Genomic DNA, 26,167 nt, shown 5'->3' with positions numbered 1-26,167 from the left:
TTGGAAACTTTTACAAAGACCTCAGAGTGAAGGGTGAAACCATGATGCTTTTGCATTTAAATGTACATTGGATTTATCATCAATAAAAACAAGGAACTGTTATAAAGTATTTATTAAAGATGAAAACGAAAAACATAATATTTAATTGGGCTTTGTAAAATCGCCATCATTTTCTTATAAAATTGGGGACATAAATCCTGATCCAGAAACATGGAATTACTGCAGAGGAAAGATAAATGATAATCAAGGTGCACTCTAAGAAGCACCAAAAAAGCAGATAAAAAAATGAGCATAATTTGCTTACAAGGCTGACTGAAAATTTTGTCGTAGCAATTTGCAAGTATGAAATATTTAAAATCATAGCATCAGGCATCTCTAAACTACAGCTTGTATCTATTAGGTGGTTAAGGAGAGAGTACATATTATCCTGAGACAAAAAAACAACAAAATACCTCAGGAGGAAAATGCTTCTTAGTATTGGAGTATTGGAAGAGAATCATTGAATCATGAAAATTAACATCCTGCACATAAATTGATGTTCTGTCTCAAACCCAGCAGCAATTCAAGTTCAAGTCAGCAATCTTCTGACTTGAGTTGTCACAGAAAATTCATAGAAAATGCTCTAATACATAGTTGCAGACTTATTAGCCAAAAACATTATCAGTGACTATAAGCAGTAACGTAGCCCTATCTTGGGTGTTGCCAACATGTGAATACACCTGGCTAATTCTATAAAAATAACAGAAACAGTTCAATATGTAATCAATAAAACTTATAGATACAGAAAGATTATGCTTAAGATACTGATCTATGAGTAACCTCTCAAAGAGAGCCTAAATTGTATCCTTAATATAAGTGTTCCAGCAACATGAAGAGACAGACCAATCCACAATGAACAGGAATAGACATGTGTGAAATTTTGAGGAGCATAGGAAGATAACCAACAATTTGAAGTAAGGGATGGGGTTGTCCTTGTCTATCGATGGAAGCGAGGAGGGATGGATAGTTAAATCCACAGATACAGAAGTGGAATTTAACCTTCACATAGTCCATGCTTCTGTATATTGTTCATGGACACCTCTATGGGGTCTTTCTTACTATGAATATATTCTTTTGTACTTGAATGGGAATTTCAAACTATAAAATGTTGGCACTGTCTGAAGCCTAACAACTTCTACATATTGGTTAGATTTATCTGTAAGACATTAGTTTGCAGTTATTTAATGATTTCATTACATTTTCCATTATTATTTTATTTTAAAAAAATAAGCAAAAAACTGAAAAGGCAGGTTCTATTTTTAAAGAACTTCCTCAATTCAAGGCCATGGAAATTGAGAAGGAAGAGGCTGCAGTAATGTTCTTGCACTGGAATGTAAGCCCAGAAGGGCAGGGGTTTTGTCTATTTTGTTTCCTACTGAAGCCACAGTGCCTAGAACAGTGCCAGGTACCTGGTGGTGGTTCCCTAAATATTTGCAGAATGGAAGAGGGAATGAATGAATGAATATAATCTCAGATCATGACTAAGTAGCACAGGTCCACACACTGAGACCACCAATTCCAGCAACTTAAAGTACCTGCCTAGGAAAGCTGGAATAATGTCCTCAAATGCCCGTATCTACATTCTCACCCTTGTAGGCTTGAGGCAGGGAGAAGCGGGACAAAGTACAAGAAGTAGCCAGATCTTACACTGCACTCGTACACATCTGATATTATTTCTGAAAATATCAGCAATATGCACCTTTAATAACACTTACTAAGAAGTACTGTGAGATGCTCAACATCGCTAATCATCAAGGAAATGTAAATCAGAACCACAATGAGATATCATCTCACATCTTTCAGAATGGCTATCATCAAACAAGAACACAAATAACAAATGTTGGCAAGGATGTGGGGAAAAGGGAACCCTTGTACACTGTTAGTGAGAGTGTAAACTGGTGCAGCCACTGTAGAAAACGGTATGAAAATTTCTAGAAAACTAAAAACAGAACTACCATATCACCCAGCAATTCCACTCCTGGGTACATATCCGAAAAAAAGGCACTAATTCGAAAAGATACATGCACCCCAAAGTTCATAGCAGCATTATTTACAATTGCCAAGATATGGAAGCAATCTAAGTGTCCATCAACAGATAAATGAATAAAGAAGATATACATTGGAATACTACTCAGCCATAAAAGAACAAAATCTTGCTATTTGCAGCAACATGGGTGGACCTGGAGGGCATCATGCTAAATAAATTAAGTCAGACAGAGAAAGACAAATACTGTATGATATCACTTATATGTGGAATCTATAAAATACAACAAACTAGTGAATATAACAAAAAAGAAGCAGACTCACAAATATAGAAAACAAACTAGTGGTTACCAATGGAGAGAGGGAAGAGGGGAAGGCCTATATAGAAGTGGACTTTTAAAAATATATGTTAAATAATACATACTATTGTCTATATTCATGCATCATACCAAATCATACTGACTAGTTACTGAAATAGCTTGATTCTGTACTACTGAAAACATTGATGACCCAGCAATTTTGCAAGTTGGAAAAAACAAAGGATTCCAAAAGATTCCATGTTTCCTCAGCATTATACTTACGGGTATCAGGGGTAGAAGAAAAAAGTGTTCAACACCTTTTCAACACTAACTTAAAGGGTTTGTTTGCAATGAAATATTAAGAATATGACTGGAAATCTGTTAGGCTTGGGAATAATAAAGTTAAACCACATTATATCTAGGTTTGGCAATGGAAAGAAACAAGCCAGTGCTAAAAAGCTAAAAATCTACAGTATAACCTTGGAATAAAAACAATGAAAATATTTTTGTTACTATTTGGAAACTTCCAAAGCTCAGAAGACAGAAAAAACATTCTGTATGCCCTACCACGCAGATAGACCCATGCACAATGCTCTCTATTTCTAGAATAAATATCCAGTCATTATAAAAGACTGACAAAATAGATTGCCCTCTGCTACTTTTTAAAGTGGGTTCAATTTATTTCCTAAATGAGGGTTGGGATGGAGAAAAGGTGCACTCTTTACTTTTTTGCATTCCAATACTTTGTTTTTTATCAGAGTTTATTTTCTTCAGCATTGTTTATACTGTCCCTGAGAAGTGAGAATAAACAGTGAGAAAAACAGCTCAAACTCTACACAGAGAATAAATGTCTCAAACTCTACACAGACAAAAAAATTTTCTCCCTGTTGTTAAGCTACACTTATCAGAAAATAACTTACTGAAACTCTGATTATGATAATATTTGAGACTGAAATATTTTCTATGGTTTTAGTGTTGAAATATTTGACAATGTTATAACGTAAAAATTATACATCATACTGTAATTTTGAAAAGAATTATGCAAAAAGAAACCAAAGAAGGCAGCATTCTCAAAAAATAATTTTTGTTTTGGAGCGATATAATGACCTTTGTCCTCCATCTTCATTCCTGATTTTTAACACTATTTCTAACATTTCAAAGATACAGTAGAATTTTAGGTTGAAATATTTCTCATCTATGCTTTGGCCTAGTTGAAATGTTAAAGGAATATGATCAAGTTTTTAATTCACTTGATTTCTGCTTTACTCTCTTCTATTCAAGGAATATCTCTCCCATCCCTCGCTGTTACATGTAAATTGCACTGTGCTTAGTTTATTAACTCTTGTTATCTCAGTCCTGTAATCTGTCTTCAAAGAGAGTGAGGGAGGGCTTCTCTGGTGGCGCAGTGGTTGAGAGTCCGCCTGCCGATGCAGGGGACACGGGTTCGTGTCCCGGTCCGGGGGGATCCCGCGTGCCGCGGAGCGGCTGGGCCCGTGGGCCATGGCCACTGAGCCTGCGCGTCCGGAGCCTGTGCTCCGCAACGGGAGAGGCCACAACAGTGAGAGGCCCTCGTACCGGGAAAAAAAAAAAAAAGAGAGTGCGGGAAGAAAGGGTAACTTTGGTAGTAGGGTTCCCTGATTCTCCTCATCGTTGCTGATATCTGAACACTTCAGTGTTTTGCTCTAACCCGAACTTACATCCTCCATGTCCAGACCACAAAAGATAAACGGGGCTTCTGCAGGTTTGAATACCTGACTAAGCTCCTCTGCGGTATCACAGCTAAGCAACTAGTTACTCATCCCTGAACTCAAGGCTTCTCCAGGAATCTGGAACCTACCATTTATGAGAATGGCACACTCTTAGTGTCACACCAACCTTTGGTAAGGGTCCTCCCCAGGGCATATCTTGAGTTGTGGCTTCCTTCTCAAATCTGACACTACATCCTTTTTTGAATTTCTCATACTTTCTGGTCTATTGAAGGTTCTCTGATTTATTTTCTAACACAGTTCTATAATGAATTACATATATTTATTTTCTGTTCTATCCAGGGATAGATATTATTCAGTGGGATATTACTGTGTGTGCTTGGTTTATCATAAAGAATAGAAAATTTGTAATTTTCTTCTCAAAATAAAATTTAATATCAAGTATAAGCTTAAATTATCAAAGGGAATATCAAAAACTCTTTTAATATTCTCATTACCCTGAAAACTTACTATTGCTGTTTGCATCAGTGTTATCTTAGAACAAGGAACTAATGTTTTACTTTCTCAAAATGATGTTTTCATCCTTTCTAGTTAAACAAAATAAGAGATTTATCTTTGAATCTCTTTATACTAGAAAACATGTAAATAAAACTATAAACAGAATATGAAGTAAGAGAAGAGTTAAGGGATCTGAAATAAATGAAATATGAGGAGAATGAGAGGTACAAAAATGTGGGAGAAGATGAAATGTGTAACGTGTATAGCAGACAGCTGTATGTCAGATCTTCCCACTAGAAGAAGACAAGGGAATACTGACGAAGTGCTTGATATTTTTGAATTAAAATACTTTCTCTCATGTTCATCTATGTTTCTTCATGCAGTAGAGTGTAATGGGTAAAATAAAGACTCTCATGTACTAGAGTGTAATGGATAAAATAAAGACTCTTCCTGGGTTCTAATCCCCTCTCTACCATTTGATCTCGGGCAAGTTTACTTTACTACTTTCTGCCTAAGCTTTCTCATCTGTAAACTGAGTTTCCTATCTCAAAATATCTCTGTGAGGATTAGATATGATCATTTGTAAGGACAGCTTAAAACGGGGCCTGACATTAAACAACATGTAAGTGTTAGCCATAATAATTCATAGTATTAAAGTTGCTAGGACTGCCGTGGCAGATTCTTAATTCTCAGGAGTTTAGAAAACTCTACTCAAGAATGGGAAGATGGAGGGGAGAAGCACATCAACTCCAAGCAAGTAGATTCTCCAGTAGAATTTCAGGTTCATAGTCCTAATTAAGTGAAAGTTTACATAGGACAAGTCACCTAAAATATTTTTGGGATAGGCTAACTAAATGATATAAGGGATATAAACTTGCTTTAAAAAAGTCACTCTCCACTGAAATGTAAGTGCACTTTTTTCTTATAATTATTGTTATCTATTTTCTTTTAAAATAATTAACCAAGAAATGTATTTCTAGTATATCTATTACTAGAGTTTATTTGAAACTATTTTTAAAGAAAGAAGCTCTGCTTACTTTATAGTCATTAGCAAGTAAAATGTTTGAACTTTGAACTATCCTTAAACAGCAAAGTATTTATTCATCATCCCAGGTCAGGATTAGCAAATAATTTTATCGAGGAATCAAAGTAAACAATGCTATTTAAGCAACTAACAAAATTCTGAAGAAAAACAAAAACTCCCACAGAAGTATCAAATGATTTTCCTAATTGCAAGTACTGGCCAGCATTCGGCCTTTTATAAACTTTATTATGAGACTTTAATTAAGCTGTGTTATCTCTTGATAATCACAAAAAAAGAAAATAGCCTAAAAGATGACATGAGAGTTTTAATTGCTCCGTCACATCATCCAGTAAGTGTTAATGGACTTGTTGTTTAATATTCTGAAACTGGGTGGAAAAAAACAGAAGAACATGCAAATATGTTCTTTTCTCACAGCGTGACCCTTGATATGTAAAGTAGATTTAATAGTAAAGCTCTAATTTTGCATTCCAGAAACCTAAATACCACTTCAGTCTTACAAAATTAGTAAAATCTTCACAGGAATGTTATGTCTAATCACCTTACATAAGGCAACCTGGCATTACTGATGATAACTTACATAAAAGGATCAATTTCTATGTTTTTTAAATTGCTCATTCACTGACATGGTTTTCAAAATCAAGTGAAAAGTGCTTTCAATACAAATGTATTTCCTATTTTATGTCCAAAAGTGGAAGTTTTTCCCCTGATTTATCCAATGGCTACTTAACTGAGGATGTGCAATCCATAACCCCATACATATTTCAAGATATTTTATGAAATACCTGGCTCAGGTGATATAATTCTTTATTCACTCACAAGTCTTTTTTCCTCCTAAGTCAAAAGATACCCAATCCTTGAAATCAATTACTTATTTTTAAAAACACCGTGCTATGAAAAATCTTATTTCAGGTATATTTTATGTGCTAAATTTTACCAAAAAATGCTTTTTCCCCCTCGTTATAAAAGTAGTATATGCTCATTGGACCCACTATATTTTAAAAATGTTAGAAAGAATAAAATTAAAGTCACCGAGGAATAACCACTGCTAACATTTAGATGCATTTACTTTTAGTGTTTAATATTAAAGGTTGCCAGGTATACACAGTGTTGAGATCTACTGTAGATACAGCTGTGTGTCCCAGTTTCACTCTTTTCACTTTCTTTCTCTTTGCATTTCATAATGGTTATTCCCTCAGTGGCATCCCACTACATTCAGGATAATGTCAAACTCCTTACGCGTTCCCTTAATCATCTGTCCCATTGAAACTCTTCACCATCCTTTCTCCTCTCCACCTCTTGCCAGCCCCATTTACTCTTTGCTCCAGTTGAACTGAACTATTGACACTTTCAGTTCTTCCAATGAACTATGCTTCCTCACAAATGCTGGGAGGGTCCATTATACATCCCTTTCCTTCTGCTGAACATCCACCCTCAGTTAGACATTTCCTTCAGGTAAGCTTCTCTAACATACCCCACGTACAGGCCCAGGGACCCTGCTAGGAATACCAACGGTATCATGTACCCTCCCTAGAGTGGGTTAAACACCATCTCCCCAAAATTCATGTTCCCTCAGAACCTCAGCGTGTGACCTTATTTGGAAATAGGGTCTTTATAGATGTAATTAGTTCCGGATCTTGAGGTAAAATCATTCCAGATTTAGGATAGGCCCTAAATCCAATGACTGGTATTTTTAGAAGCGAGGACACACCCAGAGACACACAGGGAAGAAGGCCACGTGAAGATGGAGCCAGAGATTGGAGTTAGGCTGCCACCCGCCAAGAAACACCATCAGCCACCAGAAGCTGCAAGAAACGAAGCAGGATCCTCCCCTAGAGTCTTTGGAGGACACGTGACCCTGCTGACACTTAGGTTTCAGACTTCTAGCCTCTAGAATTTTTGTTGTTTAAGGCCACCCAGTTTGTGGCTCTTTGTTACTGTAGCCCTAGGAAACGAATACAGCTCCCATTCTAGACTTCCTGCAATATATTAAGTGTTGCACATACTTCAATTCTCACTAGACTACAAGCTCTGTGCAAAGCCACGACTAATTCTATTGTTTATAGTTTTATTTTCACTGCTTAGGACAGCACTTGGCACATGACAGACAATAAACATATGTATAAAAAAAGGAACAAATAAATGTTTGAAACCTGAGCAACATTATTATTTAATCTATGTTAATTTTACTGGTAAAATCTTTATTATTTGAGCTTTTTACCACTAGAGTTTGATGGCTTTCGAATGACTGTTCCGAAGAAAGGTTTTAGAAACATCTACTGTTTTTACTTACCCTACAGAGACTTCCCAACCTGGTCCCAAAACGTTGAAATTCTTTTGGGGAACCTACCTTCTCCACATGCTGGCAGTCTCGGGAGAATTGTTAATCAAGTGCCATGGTTCCTGGCTGAGGGCAAATGATTGAGACCCAGCCATGCACACCGGCTTTGTGAATGTGTGAGAAACAGCATTAAACCACAGTATCGGTCCAGATTTAGCTCCATGGCGGTACTCTTCACAGTCTCTCTCCACTTGCTGCTTTCTGGATCCCCGGAAATGCTCTGGCTGCTTGCTGTCTTTCCTGAGAACTTTTTTTCTGATTACCCTCTGATTCTATGAGCTACCTCATATCCTTTCAATAAAATGCTTTTTTTTGCTTAAAGTACTCAGAACTAGTTTCTGTTACTTGCAAACTAAGAACTGAAATTGATAGAGACTCTTCAAATGTAGATGTGATTACTACATAACAGATTGCTTGTATAAACAGGTTTTGACCATCACAGATAGTCACTTGATCAAAAAGTTTCCAGTTTAGATTGTCAGGCCACTGAGCTGATGAACTATGCAATGCAAAACTCACGATTTACCAATTTCCTTCTCTCTTCATTCAGTGCACATAATTATGTAAATCCTATTCTTTTCCCTCATTTATTTCTGTCTTCATGTGTAAAAAATATCTTTTTGAAAGATTTTTTTATTTTTCACTAAACTAAATTTTCTCAATGTAAATCATGCTCTAAAAGCAAAGTAAATCATTTTATAAAGAATGTTACCTCTTAGGAAACCTTCGGAGGTCAAAAAAAACCCCAGAATGTTACCTCTAAATAACTGAAAGTTTTGATATAATATATAATACCCTCATAGCATGAATAATTAGTTTACACTAAAAGGTCAATAGATTACCACTTTGCAACATAGAGACTAACATACTTGATAAAAAACTACTTTCCCAGTTTTCACTATTTCATTCAAATAGCAATTAATTTATGAATAAACCATTCATTACAATTACATATTGCATAAATATTCAAAATATTTTTCCCTTTAAATCTCTTCGTTAAATGAAAATTAATGTTAACATTATACAGATAAAGATTAATTTGAATATCATTATTTATTAGAAGCTTGGTTTACATATACAGATGTACTGAATGTAAATTTTTAATGTACAACCAAAGGTCAGGGAAAGCAAAATGTCTTTCTTCAATCTCTTCGAATGGCTTAAAGATTATTTCCTTTGGTATTTAAATGCTGATCAAGCAGAATACATTTCCTGAAAAGGATTTGAATTTGCTCTCCACTGAGGGATTTCCCTAGAGGCTCTCTTCAGACAAGAGTGCCATTAGTCTTACTTATTACAACCAAAGGGGGCAAAAGAAATGATACTTCTATTTCCTTTCTGCTACTTTCTTAACACTGCATCACATTTTTGTTATCTATTTATTCTACTTCTCATTATCTTGAACAACTAACTGCATCATTCCATACACTTCCCGCCTAATATATTGTAATGTCTGTGAAGAGATGTACCTTTTAACACTCCTAAAAGCTTAAAAACACATGATAGCCTCATTCAAATCTAAATTTTATTTAGAACTTTCTCTTTTTGTCATACTTTCTTGAGCTTCTACTTCTTCTATTTCTGAACATACCTTTGCCTTTATCCTACACTTAAACTGTCTGGTCTTTCTCCATCACTAGCCCATAGTTTTCCTTTCTCTTTCATTTGTTTCCATCTTAGATGAGTCTGTACGCTTAGCCCTTATACTGATGTTTCAGGCCTCTTCTCCTCTCTTCATCCTTCATCTCTTTCATCTTTAACTTTAGTTTACGACAGAAGAAAACCTATTCTGTGTTGGCCATTATATTAGACATTCTGCTGGGTGCTTTGGATATAAAAACAAACACCTATCTGACTCCTGGAAAAAGAAAATCCCAGACAAAGGCAAGCAAAAATAAAGAACATAATATATCTGCAAAGTTTTATACAATTTTATAGATCTATATTAAGGAATGATTAAAGATACAGTTTGGATTTTAGGAAGTCAAGAGCTAGATCACAAACTAGAACTTTTTCTTGAGAATGTTAATAATAATGGGAATTACATAACTCCATTTGAGTTTTCAAAAGCCACTTTGCAGGGTAAGGTTTGAAGGAAAAAAAGTTCAGAAACAGATAGACGATTTAGGGGCTATACTGCTAATTCTAGAAGGACATAATAGAAGCCCACAAACAGTAGGAGAGAGATTGAAAAGAAAGGGAGAGATGATAAAAATTTAAGAAACAGAATGAAAAAGACTGGTTAATCAATTAAGGGCTATGAATATTAAGAAAAAAGTAGAAATTCAAATTAACTCTAAGTTTTCCAATTTGACTTTCCAAAATGAGCAGTAATTTTAATCAGAGAGGTGGCAAATACAGAGAAAGATCATGATTTTTAAGAATGTGAGATAATGAGTCTAATGTCTGGCCTGTAGAGTTTGGTCCATCTACACAGATGTGTCAAACAAAGATCAAGCAAATGGAGGCATTCAGAAATCTGATAGAATAGACAGACTCTCGAATGGCTTCCAAGGATCTCTGCCTCGTGATATTCATACCCTTTTGTGACCCGCTCCTCTTAGATGTTGGCTGGACCTAGGACTCATTCTAAAATATAGAAGACTACAGAAGGGGTGGTATATTAGTTTCCTGTGGCTTCCATAACAAACTACCACAAACTGGGTGACTTAAAACAACAGAAGTTTATTCTCTCATAGTTTTGGAGGCCGGAAGTTTGAAATCAAGGTGTCAGAAACACTACACTTCCTCTGAAGGCTCTAAGGGAGATTTTATTCCTGCCTTTTCAGGGCCTGGTGGCGCCAGGTGATCCTTGACTTGTGGTCGCATCACACCAGTCCTTGCCCCTGTCCTCACAGGAACTTCTCCTTTGTGTATGCCTCATAAGGACACATGTTACTGGATTTAAGGCTCCTCTAGTTAATCCAGGATGTTCGCACTCAAGAGCCTTAATTTAATTACATCTACCGTCTTTACTCTTTTTCCAAATAATGTCACATTCACAAGAAACACAGGTTAGGACTTGAACATATCTATTTGGAGGCCATCGTTCAACTCACCACAAATGGGATGACACTTCCTAGATTTGATTTTAAAGGAATGTGGTTTCCATAATGGGTGAGGCAGCCCTATATAGAGAGGCCCTCCATGGCTGAGTCTGGAAGTGGACCCTTCAGCCCTAGTTGAGCTCTGAAAGGACTGCAGCTGCAGTGGACAGCTTGACTGCAACATCACAAGGGACCTACAGCCAGAGGCATCAGCTAAGCTGCACCCAGATTTGTAGCCCACAGAAAACTGTGAGATAATATATAAGTACTGTTTTAAGTGGCTAAGTTTTGAAGTGATTTATCATACAGCAATAGAAAACTAATATGGAGCTCACAAAAACGTCTAGACTAGGACAGCAATGATTAAGAGACAAGCCATGGAAATGGATTAAATTTTGCATTTAAGAAATATTTGTGGAGTATCTATGAAACCAACATTGTGGTGAGTTTTATTTAGATTTCAATTTATATCTGTAATGATAAATGACAACCCAATCCTCAAGAATCATAGTCTCAGGAAATGATAGGCAAAACCACGATGCATGATATGACCAAGGAATGTAAATGGTATTATACAGGTACATAATATAAGGGAGAAAGATCTTGTCCCGGTTCCAAAAATCAGGAAAGACTTTCTGGAGAAGTTGAATTCTTAACTTCCACAAACTTACCTACTTATAACTATGTGTTAACAAAGTTCCCTTTCCTTCCAACAATGCAAAATTTAAGGCACCTCTAAGTGGTAAGGACAATTTTCCTGTCCATTACACTAAGACGTCTATAATAAATTTATTTAAGCTCTTAGGGCAAGAACATATATCCACTTTTGTGATTGCTGGAAAGGCTAAAGCTAAATTATATATACAGTGGTTATGAATAAAATCAAGTCTTCATTTCATATGTTTTGTTTGATGTAACTTATGTTTACTCTTATCATATTTGTACTTTTAAGGAAACTCATACCGCTTTTCATAGTAAATAAATGGATTCTCAATTACATAAGGAATTGCAATGAAATTTTAAAATGCTATGAGGGCTCCAGCAAAGGTATGAGCAAAAAGCAGTGAGAGAGCAAAGCAAAACTAAACCTATTATTTTACCATGACAAAAATCCTACTTTTGCTTTTTTTCCCCCCATATCTATAATGCCACCAACATGCCACTCTTGCCTAAGATAAAAGACCCTCTCCTTAACCTCCCACCACTTCTACCACTGCTTTGTTTTTCATTTACACTACTTTCACCCTAAAGCTTCATTGATTCCTGTTTGAATTCTTGCAAAGTTTAGAAACATTGCTTCTAGTGTAACCTTGATCAGACTCGATGTCTTTGGGAAAATCACCTCAGTTGATAACCCAGTACCTGCATCTCAATATAACTAGTTACCAATTAATCTTACCTTGAATATGATTAAATTGTTACACTGTCATGGTGTATTATATTCCTTTGTTTGCCACACATGTCTCACCCACTATACTATAAGAGCCTCAAGAATGAGGATTATGTCTTCTTCATCTTTTTTTCTACAGTTCCTACCATAGTGCCTGGCACATAGCAAGTGTTTAAACAGCTATTGATAAAAATAAAACAGAAAAGCCTACAAATTATTCTCCCTCCCTTTGGGTTTGCTCTCTCTTCATTAGTCGAACACACAAATCACTTCCAGATTAAGCTGCTTAGGATAAAACATGGATCATCTTATTCCCCTGCAACTGTTCCTCATCATATAATGATGAAATATAAACGCCATAGTACAGGAATCCAAATCACAAGAACCTACTTGCCACTACTCTGCTATATCTACCACATGCTTCCAATTTCCCGAATATGCCCTGGCTTTCTCAGCTCTGTATCTTTACTCCAATTGGCTGTCCATTTAAATGTTCACCTGCCGAAGTGACTAGGTTTGTTAGGGAAACTCGGTTTTGTTAGGGAAAATTTTTGAATGAAAAAATATAAGTCAATGGGTCTATAACTCATTATCACCTTCTGGAGGTAAATTCAGCAATAAGAATAAAAAGCCTTTAAAATATTATAGCCATTGAGCCAGTGATGCTAATTTTAGTAACATTTAGCATGCAAAATGAGCACTATATATATATGTATGTATATATAAATATATATATATTAATTTATCCATAAGGATATTCTGAGTAATAAACCCAACCTAAAATTTTTTTTAATCATTTATGTTTATATTAACAGATAACAATGAAAAATATGAAGCATTAATTCATATTCCCAAATAGAACAAAATAGATTTGTTATAAAAATAATAAATTCAACAAAGAATATGTATATTAGCCTAATGCTGTTTAAAGGAAAAAAACAACAAAACAAAAATCAAATGCTATAGAACAAACAGGTAACAGAAGTTGTTTTTAGAAAACAGACTCATTCACGATTTCAATTTTATTTTGCTTTTATGTATTTTACCATTTCATAAAATAAAACTATCTTTTTAAATAATCAGTACAAAGTAAAAACTTTTTTATAGCTTCAAATCTTTTTTCCAAATGTTATTAAGTGTATAAATAAGCAATCACTTATTCTTACCTGGGTAGGTATGTTCAAATATAGTTGAAGGAATATGCAGACACTTGACTTTCAATCATCCAGTTCCCATCTGAATTTGCCTTCAATTACTTTCTCTCTTGTGTATATCAGATGAAATTACACATAACTAAAAATAAAATTAAAATTGGACTCAGTAGAATTAATCAATAATTATATTTATGTGTATTTTAATTTAGTTATTACAGTGCATATTCTAAAATTCCAATTACATTTCTTGTGAAAGTTCAAGAAAGTTACCCAATAACAGGAAAACAATGGTAAAGCATGTTATTTTTTTGAAAAGGTAGAGTAACAGATTGTTAGATAAGGGCAAATAGTAGGATTGCTAGATAATGAGTTAAATGTTTTAACTCATGGATATGTTACTATTAAAGAACAGTGATGGTTGGTTGACCATATACCCCCTTTCTCCCTCAGGCTGTATGACAACTAGGCCCAGCTGTCTCCTTCACTTATTAGCTAATTAGACTAACCAAGTGCATACTCTGTCCTGGATTAAGAAGGTGAAACAGAATTTTAGAAAGCACTGATCTATTTTAACTTTCATTGCACTTCAACTGCTATGGAGAAACATTTAGGTAGCTCATCCTTCTATTTATTCTCATGCTATAACTAGAACAGACACAACGGCTAGTTAAGATTCTTACATTTTTATTCCAACACACAAAAGGAAGAAGTCCTTCCAGATGCAACAGCACAAATTATGCCTTCCCTTAATTCCATCATTTCAAATGGACCTCTGAACATAAATTCAAAAGCAGCAAAAAAAATTCATAGTATAGTATTTCTTCTTGCCAAAACAGCAAAAATACCCTTTTTTTTTTTTTGAGGGGGAGGAGGAACACAAGTACAAAAACATATCAAACTCTTTTGTTGTGTCTCCCTCCATAACTCTGATACAGACCATTGGTAAAGCCAGACCTGTACTTTTTTTTTTTTATGCGGGCCTCTCACTGTTGTGGTCTCTCCCGTTCCGGAGCACAGGCTCCGGACGCGCAGGCTCAGCGGCCATGGCTCAAGGGCCCAGCCGCTCCGCGGCATGTGGGATCCTCCCGGACCGGGGCATGAACCCATGTCCCCTGCATCAGCAGGTGGACTCTCACCAACTGTGCCACCAGGGAAGCCCCAGACCTGTATTCTTGACTTTTTCAAATTATAGACTAAAGACAGATCTTTATTTCTGACTCTTTGTATCTGACCCATCTGAATACTCTGAAATTATCTTTTTCTAACTTAGCTACAATTTTCTTTAGAAGCCTGTTTATCTATTTGTTCACCATATTCTTTTTCATTTTCTATCATAACTTTAGAGATAAAGAAAGAAGGAATCTTAGTTTAGGAGGCCCCAGAGGCACATAATTCAAGTAAAAAAAGCTTATTTGGGAGATGCTAAGGGAGTGGGATTATAGGCAGATCATCAACAGCATCTAGCAGAGAAAGCAACGATTGTAAAATCTGAATTAAAATATGAGCAGGGTATATTTTAAGGCCATTTATAGATATTTTATAATGTTAGTGAGAAAAATATTTATCTACCCAATGATGCTGTTATTTATTAAATCATAGGCATGGTATTCTCTTAGCATTGACTCCTAGGGTATATATAAATGATACAACTCATCTTATCTTTCCTCAAAATGTAAAGGCTGCATTATCACCTACTTCCAGCTTTAGAAATAGATCTGCTCATCCTGGACAGGAAATTTCAAACACGGCACAGCTAAAAGGTAGCCATGAAACTGTGCCATGATTTCCAAAGTGATTAACCAGATCATTTTTTCTCTTTTGTCTGCTTGGGGAAGGGGGAGAAAAAGGAGACAAAATTAGTTTTTTAGTGTAATGGTTATTTCCTTATTTATTTTGTGCAAATGTTGGTCTAATGGAATGAAATAAGAAAGAAATCACCCAAGATAACATAAGTAACTTTGTTTAAAAAAAAAAACTGTTTAAAAAAAATCCCATTCCAAACAGTATAGCAAAGTAAATATTTTCCTTAAAATGGTTGACTCAACTTATGCCCACAGCATTTATTTCTATCTCAGATTGACTGAAATCCATTCTTACTGTGGAAAACACTTTTCAACCTAGAATATTTTATGCAATGTGACAGCATAAAGAAGAGCACAAAAATACCCACATCAAAAAACAAGAATGAACTTGTGCCTACTTCTATCTTTCTTCTTGCAGGAAATTGACATATACTCTGAAGTGGATGTATTATTCCACCGTCTGATATGATTAGACTTGGTCATTTAAAGAGCACTTTAAATATTCCTGCAAAAAGTTAGATAAGCTTATGAGCTGCTCTTTTGAACATATTTTTATTTTAAAATATAAAATCTTGATTTCCAATGTGAATGATTCTTAAAATTTTAGTATGAACATAACACACTCAATTTTATACTGTTTTGCCACCATTTATTACATATTATGAAATTTGAAGAGGTACATGAAATTAAATGAAGCCAACCATTTCTTTACCAAAACCTTCATTTTTTCCAACAGTATTAGTTTAAGAAAACCATTATGAACATTGCAATATGACTAGACACCTCTATTTGTTAATGCAACACTTGTATCTTTAAATATTCCACACACAACAAAACCGACCTAAACCAACAAGCCAGGTTTAAAGGTATTTTTACTTGTCTTCTTCCTTAAGAAGATGGAACCTGTGAACCATCAGTTTAGAAGTTGTCCAATGAAGAAATTGGTTGGCAGAGGGAACATCATAAGCAAAGGTATAGTAATAAGAAAGAACATGCCACCTTTAAGGACAGGCAAGTGGTCAGGTATATATGATTTGAAAATAGAATGCTTATGAAACTATTTTATAAGAAATTTTTGCAGTAAGGTAAGACCATATCAAGAAGCCTCCTGAATGCCATGCTAAAATTCGGATTTTATCCTAAAGATGACATGAGTATGATAAAACAGGGAAGTGGTGCAAGAAAATGTATTTTAGGTCGACCATGTGGTAAATGTGGCTCTGAAGAGACCATGAAAGGGAGAAGGTAAGACAAGTAAATGTTTCTTAGAAATTTGTATATATTTGTTAAACGGCAATGCAAAATAGAAATAGACTCAAGGCATTCATATTTGTAAAATGTAAAGGGGGAATGGTGCTTGGGATTTAATTTAGGTAAGAAGAGAGCAAGACAAGACAACCCTGATCCAGGCCTTTCCTATTCTCAGAGATGTCAGTCTGAACCAAGAATTGACATCATTCCTTTTTTGTTCCATGTGCATTTTAAGTTCTCCACTCTCAGAATGGTGAAGAGAAAAGTGATAGAGGATGAGACATGACAAACTATTTCAGAATTAATATCAATTTTAAATTCACCAATTTGAAAACAAATTAAATCTAGTTCATTCCTCTACATTTGACATGAAACTTTTAGCAGTGCTTTGAAGCTGTCACCAGCAGGAAATTTTCCTAATTAGAAGAAGCAGGAGAACAATTATCAAGTCATTCACTCTTTCTGCTGCAATCAGTGGAAAACCCAAGCAACTTTCTGTGAAACTTTTGGTTATTATATTTTTCAGTATAAATAGGTTAAGGTGAAGTCTTTGTTCTTTTTAACATTAACTCTTCACAAACTCTGACCTCTCAAATATTTAGAGCCTTTTATGTAAAACACAGCATAGGCACTAAGATGGATTCGAAGTAGTGACAACTGGCCCCAGACTAAAAATTTACTTGAGTTAATGAATGATGTATGGCAGAGTGAAATTCATACCAGAGTATAGTAACTTTTTAATGCAATGGGAATTTGAGGAGGAAAATAAATCTGACTAGGGAAAAGAATGGAAATCTCAGCAATGTTTGGAGGAAAGAGGGGGGGGAAAAGGAAAAGAAAGAGCAAGAAAGCCAGAGCAAAAACAAGAGCGAGAGCTAAAGGAGAAAGAGCATTTCTCCTTCAATCAGTAATCAAAAGTTCTGGGATTTACTCTTATTGAGTCAATAAGGTCACACACACACACACACACACACACACACACACACACACACACACACATCCCTAATCAATCACTGGGGGTATAGAATCACTGATGGGCTTAGGCCATTCGAGATACCAATAAGGTCAGTTCTCCTTAGCCATATGGCTACTACACATGATGAAAGATGAGTTCCACCAAGGAAAAGCTGGTCTATTATAAACACAGTGGTAGGGAAATTAACAAATAAACACTAACTATACATTACATAAATGTAGAAAGAAATAAATGAGATAATCCACAGACAGTGCCCAGCACATTAAAAAAAAGGACCTAGTAATTCAAGACAATTATTTTTACTTATGATAAATTGTTCAAAAGTTCCACACTTTCATACTATAAATAGAACTGCAATACATATCTTCATACATAAATATCTGTGCTCATCTCAAGTTATTCCTTTATTATGGCTTCCTAGAAGTTAAATTACTAGGTGAAAAAGTACTTGATCTTTTTTTTTTGGGGTACGCAGGCCTCTCACTGTTGTGGCCTCTCCCGTTGCGGAGCACAGGCTCCAGACGCGCAGGCTTAGCGACCATGGCTCACGGGCCCAGCTGCTCCGCGGCATGTGGGATCTTCCCGGACCGGGGCACGAACCCGTGTCCGCTGCATCGGCAGGCGGACCCTCAACCACTGCGCCACCAGGGAAGCCCAGTACTTGATCTTTGAAGTATTTTCTTACATACCACCAAGACGCTTTCTAGAAAGATATACCAAAATAGACTTCCCACCAATGGCAGATGATAATGTTAATTTCAAATCACCCTTTCCAGCAATGATCTTTTTTCTCATATTTTGACAATTTGATTGTCAAAAAATTGTCTCTTTTTCTGAAATGTGTACTTCTTTAACTGCAAGTGAAGTATAACTTTTATGTGTTTAATTTATCAAATAATTAATTTATAATTTTTATTTTCCTTTTGGTGTGCTTTTTATTTTTATGTTTTAATGAGGTTTTTTGAGACTTTGATTCAAATATTAAGTCTCAGGACCTTTGAACATTTTATTCCTTCTGTCTGCCTTCATTGCTCTTCTCTCAGATAACTATATTCATTTCCTCAACTCCTCCACTGAATTAGGAAAGACTGGTTTTTATTTTAGAGTTTCCCTTAATGTCAGTTACATATTTTAAACACAAAATCATGTAAGTTTCTAATCCTTAAATTAAGACCTTAGCTATGAATTGACACAGGTTTTAAAGCAACTAAGTCATTATCAAAAGTGTCAAAAATTTTATTTAGTTAATTGTTAACATTTTATTTGTCTAATATATTTTAGATTTAATTAGGTTTAATTTTTTGAATTAGTCATCATATTTTGTTTATCTCCTACCACTAAGACTACTTCTGAAACCCTGAAAGTACAAATTTCAGCACCAAGTTATTTAGGAACAGAATTTTTCCCAAGTATTCCCCATTTTTTAGGTACCTTCTCTCCTTCTTTCATTACGTCTCCACTCCTTCCTGCCTTCTTTCTTTCCACTCTTCTTTCCTTCCTTCCTTCATCTCAGAAGATGAAAATTATGAATCACTATTCTTTATTATAGTATTTTATTTTATTTTTGGGGGGGGGTGGGTACGCGGGCCTTCTCACTGCTGTGGCCTCTCCCATTGCGGAGCACAGGCTCCAGACGCGCAGGCTCAGCGGCCATTGCTCACGGGCCCAGCCGCTCCGCGGCATGTGGGATCTTCCTGGACCGGGGCACGAACCCGTGTCCCCTGCGTCGGCAGGTGGACTCTCAACCACTGCGCCACCAGGGAAGCCCTAGTATAGTATTTTAATACATTAAAAACATATTCAGGGGGCTTCCCTGGTGGCGCAGTGGTTGAGAATCTGCCTGCCAATGCAGGGGACATGGGCTCGATCCCTGGTCCGGGAAGATCCCACATGCCACGGAGCAACTAAGCCTGTGCGCCACAACTACTGAGTCTGCGCGCTAGAGCCCACGAGCCACAGCTACTGAGCCCGTGCGCCTAGAGCCTGTGCTCCGCAACAAGAGAAGCCACCGCAGTGAAAAGCCCTCGCACCGCAACGAAGAGAAGCCCCTGCTCGCTGCAACTAGACAAAGCCCGTGCGCAGAAACGAAGACCCAAGGCAGCCAAAAATAAATCAATTAAATAAATTTGAAAAAAAAACCATATTCAGGTAATTAAAGAAAAATTTATAAAACACCTACACTAAAAGCCACACTTAATTTTTAAAAGTCCTTATATTGCTACCAAAAACTGTAAAAATGTGTAACTATATTTCAGTGTGTATGGAAATAGAGCACCTATTCACTACAGGCTCTTATTAAGCATTTTTGTAAATAGCCCCATAATAGAGGCTATTCAAATGCAGGGAATCAAGAAACTGTGGTTGATTCCTCAATGAAAAATTAGACCAGAAAGCACTCATTAACTTGGACTACATAAAAAGTCATTAGTTTAATTTTTCCAGTCCTGTGGAGTTTAATTTTATTCATGTTAATATCCATGAAATGAGTAATGTATTTAAAGGCAAATTTCAATGAGCTGTAATAGTGTTCCAATTTCCCACAGTTAAGGAAAGGTGGGGAGAAGAGTTTTACTAATCCTTGTCTCTATTCTAAATTGAGTGCAATATCATCCATAATTGGATATAATTAAATTATACAAACATTATTTGATAAAATCTATAATACCTCCTATAGCAATATAATTCAGCACAAAAAAAGTGTATAAAAGTATCTACTGTTAACCAAATAATTATTATTTTACAGATGAGAAAGTCTCAGAAATGCTATGATCACAGGTTTTCTGTATGATTTGTTATGTTCCAAGGCCTTTCTTCAGCAATCAAACATTTTCAGTATCGCGGTTTTGCAGTTATTCTTTATGTTGCTCTATCACAAAATATTAGTATACCAATTTAAACTGCTGCTCTTTTGCTCAATGGGACTTATATATTATGGTGCACATTTCACTCTTAATTTAATTTAATATATACATACACTGTGCTTTGCTGTCACCACCACCTCTCACCAAAACAAAAACAACGACAAAACAAAATACATTCTCATGATAGCACCCTGGGTTTCCCTTGCAGACCTGTACTTCTTTTCTCCGTCCTGGTAGTTATGTTTGCCTGAGGGTGATTCTAGGTCCAGGACTGGCCAATAAACGCACCATAACCCTAGTCATAATTATTCATTTCAGGAATGGAAAGTTGGACTAAGTTAAAACAAAGAAAATCAAATCAACCCTTTTTTGAAAACTATTTAGAAAGAAACAATCCCTATTCACTTGAGTTGACTGACTGGGGGATTGAAAGTCTAGTGGCTATTTTGTCTTCAGGATTCCTGCCCTAAAATGAATCCAACTCAGTGGAAAACAAAGCTATGAGAGTGAGTGCCTGGATTCAGCCATGTCTGAAGCATCACTACAGAACTTTCAATTACGATAACCAATACATATTTTGTTTTGCTTAACAGTTTTAATTGGTTTTCCGTCAAGTACAACCAAATAATCACTCTCAAATATGTTATTTACTAATGTGTAATATACACTTTGTTGAATTTGTATGTGACTTTTGCTAAATTGAGCTCACAGTTTAAAATAATAATGGGCCAGAATGATTGATATATTAAAAACAATAAAAATTTTCTACAAAATTGTTATTCAGCAACTCTTTTGGTGTTTTGAAGGTATCTGTTGTTGTTGGAAGCTGAAAAGGGACATGATGTGCCTGCAGTAGATTTTTCAGGATTAGGAGGGCAAAACATATACTTTAAAATGTTTGTGGGCTTCCCTGGTGGCACAGTGGTTGAGAGTCCGCCTGCCGATGCGGGGGACACGGGTTCGTGCCCCGGTCCGGGGGGATCCCACATGCCGCGGAGTGGCTGGGCCCGTGAGCCGTGGCCCCTGGGCCTGCGCGTCCGGAGCCTATGCTCCGCAACGGGAAAGGCTGCAGCAGTGAGAGGCTCGCGTACTGCAAAAAAAAAAAAAAAAAGTTTGTGTTTTCTTAGGAAATCATACAATATAGCCTTTCATTAAATTTAGGTTGGAGTACGACATTAATCACATCTTCACTTCTGTTGAAGACAGTATAAATGTGATTGGTTTAAGCAATTATAAATAAACAGATTCGGGATAGATGTGAACAACTTAATAAATCTGATATGCAATAAGAAATGTGGAGCTTTACTAATTAAAAAATTACACAAGATGAATAATATCTCTTCCTTCCTGCAGAATTAATATTATGGTTTACGTGAAAGAAAATAAAAAACTGATTGGCAACTGAAGAGAATTATTCCAACCTGACTATACTCTAATAAGGTACTTTCTTATTTCTTTGAAGCTTTTCAGAAAGACACTAGCTAAGTAAATCTTTTGTGCCTTACTAACTGGTCTAGAAGTTCCTTAAGCAACTATCTGCTTTGACACCTATACCTTTTATAGACTTTCACTGTCTGATAAGGATTTGATATCAACTGTGTGGTATCTGAATGACCTATATAAAAAAAAAAAACTTAAACTATCAGTGTTTATAGAACTGGAAAAATAAACTTTATTTTATAAAAGACCTAAGGATATATAAGATACCTGGGTCTACAATTTCACAGTTTCATTTTTAAGACTGGGTGTACAAGATATCATAAAGCACCAAAAAGTTCTCCCCAAATATTAGCTATAAAGAAATAAAAGTTTTGCTTACTGAAGTTCATTTTTCTTCATTGTTCCTTTGTTAAGAAAATAAAAATTATGGCCATTTTCCTTTTTTCTTAAATAGGTTTAAATATACTATCTAAATATGCATTGCTACCCAAAGGCACCTGATTCTTTTCTAGAATCTTCTTTCCATTTTACCCCCCCTTTTTAGACCTAAGCCCCATCTCAAACAGAATTCAACAAACTATAATCACCAAAGAAAGAGGTCATAGATTACAAATATATATTTGAATCATTCTTTCCCCTGACCTCTCAGGATAGAGACTGTGCTATAAAATAAATATATAAAACACTTACAATAAACAAGTATTATATTTACCCAAGCTATAAACATCTTTCTCTTCAGCCTTCTCTGTTACACATTTTCCTCACCAGAAGAGAGACATTTCTATTTTGACTTGACAAAAAACAAAAAATATCTCAAACTCTTTCAGTTATTCTTCAATTACTCTGTGATAAATGAAGATAGCTTCCTATCTGTGAGCAAAGAAGATTGCAATCATCTCATCTGAGCCTAATCTCCTGAGGCACAAGGTCTCAAAACCCAATGATATAATTTAGCATAGATACAGCAAGCGTTTTCTTGGTTCACAGATTTATGGGAATAGTAAGAGGTGTGGAAACGTCAACATAATTAGGTCAAGTCTAATTTTATTTGACAATTAAATATTTTATAGGTAAGTTAGGTCAAAGTAACCTACAGAGCAGTTGTAACAAGATGCCTATAACACTTATCCTCCCTCTCTCCTGGGGTATTTGCAAAGGAGTTATGTATGAAAGCACTTTCAAAACTGTAAAGGACTATACAAAGAGCAGATCATATTACTAAGCCAAAAAAGATGCATTCCAAACCTAAGTGTCCATAGACAGATGAATGGGTAAAGAAGATGTGGCACGTATATACAATGGAATATTACTCAGCCATAAAAAGAAATGAAATTGAGTTATTTGTAGTGAGGTGGATGGACCTAGAGTCTGTCATACAGAGTGAAGTCAGAAAGAGGAAAACAAATACTGTATGCTAACACATATACATGGAATCTTAAAAGAAAAAAAAAAAAACAGTTCTGAAGAACCTAGGGGCAGGACAGGAATAAAGACACAGATGTAGAGGATGTATTTGAGGAAACAGGGAGGGGGAAGGGTAAGCTGGGACAAAGTGAGAGAGTGACATGGATATATATACACTACCAAATGTAAAACCGATAGCTAGTGGGAAGCAGCCGCATAGCACAGGGAGATCAGCTCGGTGCTTTGTGTCCACCTAGAGGGGTGGGATAGAGAGGGTGGGAAGGAGACGCAAGAGGGAGGGGATATGGGATATATGTATACGTATAGCTGATTCACTTTGTTATACAGCAGAAACTAACACACCATTGTAAAGCAATTATACTCCAATAAAGATGTTAAAAAAAAAAGATGTATTCCAGGAACATGTATGACTTGTGCTGAAAAGGTAAAATTTACAGTCAAATTTCCCTTTTCTAACAAGTGATATCAGAGTCCACACATGCATGTAAACTTTTGCAAAGACATGTCATTAGAATTCAACACTGAGCCACAGAAAATAGAAAAACATGTAATACCAACTATGCTTAATTTCCAAACTGTGAGTAGTTAAAAGAAGTAGGGCTTCCCTGGTGGTGCAGTGGTTAAGAATCTGCCTGCCAATGCGGGAGACATGGGTTCGAGCCCTGGTCCAGGAAGATCCCACATGCTGCGGAGCAACTAAGCCCGTGTGCCACAACTACTGAGCCTGCGCTCTAGAGCCCATGAGCCACAACTACTGAGTCCACGTGCCACAGCTACTGAAGCCCATGTGCCTAGAGCCCGTGCTCCGCAACAAGGGAAGCCACCGCAATGAGAAGCTCACACCCCACAAAGAAGAGTAGCCCCCACTCACAGCAAACAGGGAAAAGCCCGCACGCAGCAACAAAGACCCAACGCAGCCAAAATTAATTAATTAATTTTAATAAAACAACCCACTTTATTTTTAAAAAGTAAATGATTAAAGAGCAGTCTTTGAATGTTCTGAATCTATTATTATGAGGAAAGTAATAGTATTAGCCATGGCAGGTCACTCCTCTGGAGCACTCATGACTAGATAAAACTGGGCAAACCAGTCTTCATCTCTTTGCTATGCATGAAAGCATTTAAAATCAAATCAGTACAGTCATTCTTTTAGGCAATGAAGACTTCATTTAATATCGACAAAGATATTACCAAGAGCACATCCTCTTAATGTTTTACTGTAATGACTCAACAGCAAAAGAGGTGAAATTACAGAAACAAAAAACTTCCTATTTCATAGATTGAGGCAAAGAGGAAACAATGAGCGAGGTACCTGTTTAAAAGATTTACCTGTCTCCAAAATATGACTGAAAGCTAGTTCTCTAATTTATAATAATCAGACTATGATGTTATAAAGATGTTCTTTCCTCATGTCCTCCCCAGTTTTATTCATCCAATGAACATTTATTAAATACCTGCTCAGTGCTCTGCACTCGGGATACAGATGAAGAAGTGGAGCTTTGAATGTAGTAGAGGAATCAGACATGTAAGCATATTATAACTTGTTATTATAAAAGCAAAAATAGATGTCATCTTATTAGGAGCTTGCATCTAACCTAATTCTTAATTTCTAAATAGTAATCTATTTAAACTAGGTGAGCCACTGATGATGATTAATCTTTTAGGTTCTTCTAACTTTTCGAAATGTTTTCACTGGTATAACAACATTTTATTTTCAAAATAACCCTGCCCATATGTAGGGCTGTGTTTCCTTATTTTTCCAAAAAGAAAATCAATACAGTCAATATTGAGAGATGAATTACAAGCATCAGAACCAAGACACCCCAACTCAGCAATTCTACTTTCTATTCACGACTAGAGGATAACACATCTAGTCTGCAAGCTAAAATCCTGTGTACTAATTGTCATTTTATTTCACACATTTTTGGTGAACTCTAAATTTTTATTGATAATACTGGAAAAGAAAATCCCTCACCCATTGTAGCTAAAGCATGCTTTTGTGAGAAAATTATTCTAAGCTATGAATTGCTTATTATCAATGAAATAATGATGAAATTTATTTTTTGTCTATTAGAACTTGACAAGAAGACCTTTTACAGAAGAAAACAAGACACAGTGTGAAGTCTGAAAGAATATACCAGGTGCTTGTACACAATGAAAATTGCTGCCTAATCAAGGAAACCATACTTTTCAACCTATTTACATCTTGCCAGCTGGATTATAAGTACAGCAATCACAGGCTTACTGTCTATCTGAATTAGATAAAAACTGCATCACTTTCTTTGTGCTTGGTACATAGTACATGCTCAATAGATATATGGGAAAGATTTGGGGGAGAAACAGCCAAAAGACTGCTAGAAGAGAGAAAAGTCTTATGAATAGGTTATAAAGTTCCACCTTAACAAAAATCAAACAAATAAAGAAACTAACAATAATAAAACCACACACACACACACACACAGAGTTAACCAGAAGCAACACATACATTTAAAAGCATTTAGGGCTTCTGAGAAGATGGCGGAAGAGTAAGACGCGGAGATCGCCTTCCTCCCCATAGATACATCAGAAATACATCTACACGTGGAACAACTCCTACAGAACACCTACTGAATGCTGGCAGAAGACCTCAGACCTCCCAAAAGGCAAGAAACTCCCCATGTACCTGGGTAGGGCAAAAGAAAAAAGAATAAACAGAGACAAAAGGATAGGGACGGGACCTGCACCAGTGGGAGGGAGCTGTGAAGGAGGAAAGGTTTCCACACACTAGGAAGCCCCTTCGCGGGCGGAGACTGCGGGTGGCAGCAGGGGGAGCTTCGGGGCCGCGGAGGAGCGCGCAGCCACAGGGATGCGGAGGGCAAAGCGGAGAGATTCCCGCACAGAGGATCAGGGCCGACCGGCACTCACCAGCCCGAG

The 26,167-nt window shown here is 36.2% G+C and overlaps 1 protein-coding gene across 8 annotated transcripts in view; it reads right to left on the bottom strand.

Moving 5' to 3' along the window:
- The window catches only part of GULP1 (GULP PTB domain containing engulfment adaptor 1), a 266,852-nt gene that overhangs the window by 159,977 nt on the left and 80,708 nt on the right, over positions 1-26,167 (bottom strand). For 7 of the 8 annotated variants that reach the window (XM_079924619.1, XM_079924612.1, XM_079924615.1 and 4 more), the window contains one exon: positions 13,512-13,638. The gene's annotated coding sequence lies outside the window, so the exon portion shown is untranslated. Of the gene's footprint in view, positions 1-13,511; positions 13,639-15,194; positions 15,466-26,167 lie in introns of those variants that run through there. The other variant, XM_079924613.1, reaches the window with a different exon arrangement.

Source organism: Stenella coeruleoalba (genome assembly GCF_951394435.1).
Source record: "Stenella coeruleoalba genome assembly, chromosome: 6".
Classification (NCBI taxonomy): domain Eukaryota; kingdom Metazoa; phylum Chordata; class Mammalia; order Artiodactyla; family Delphinidae; genus Stenella; species Stenella coeruleoalba.
This window is presented reverse-complemented; position numbering and strand designations above follow the sequence as displayed.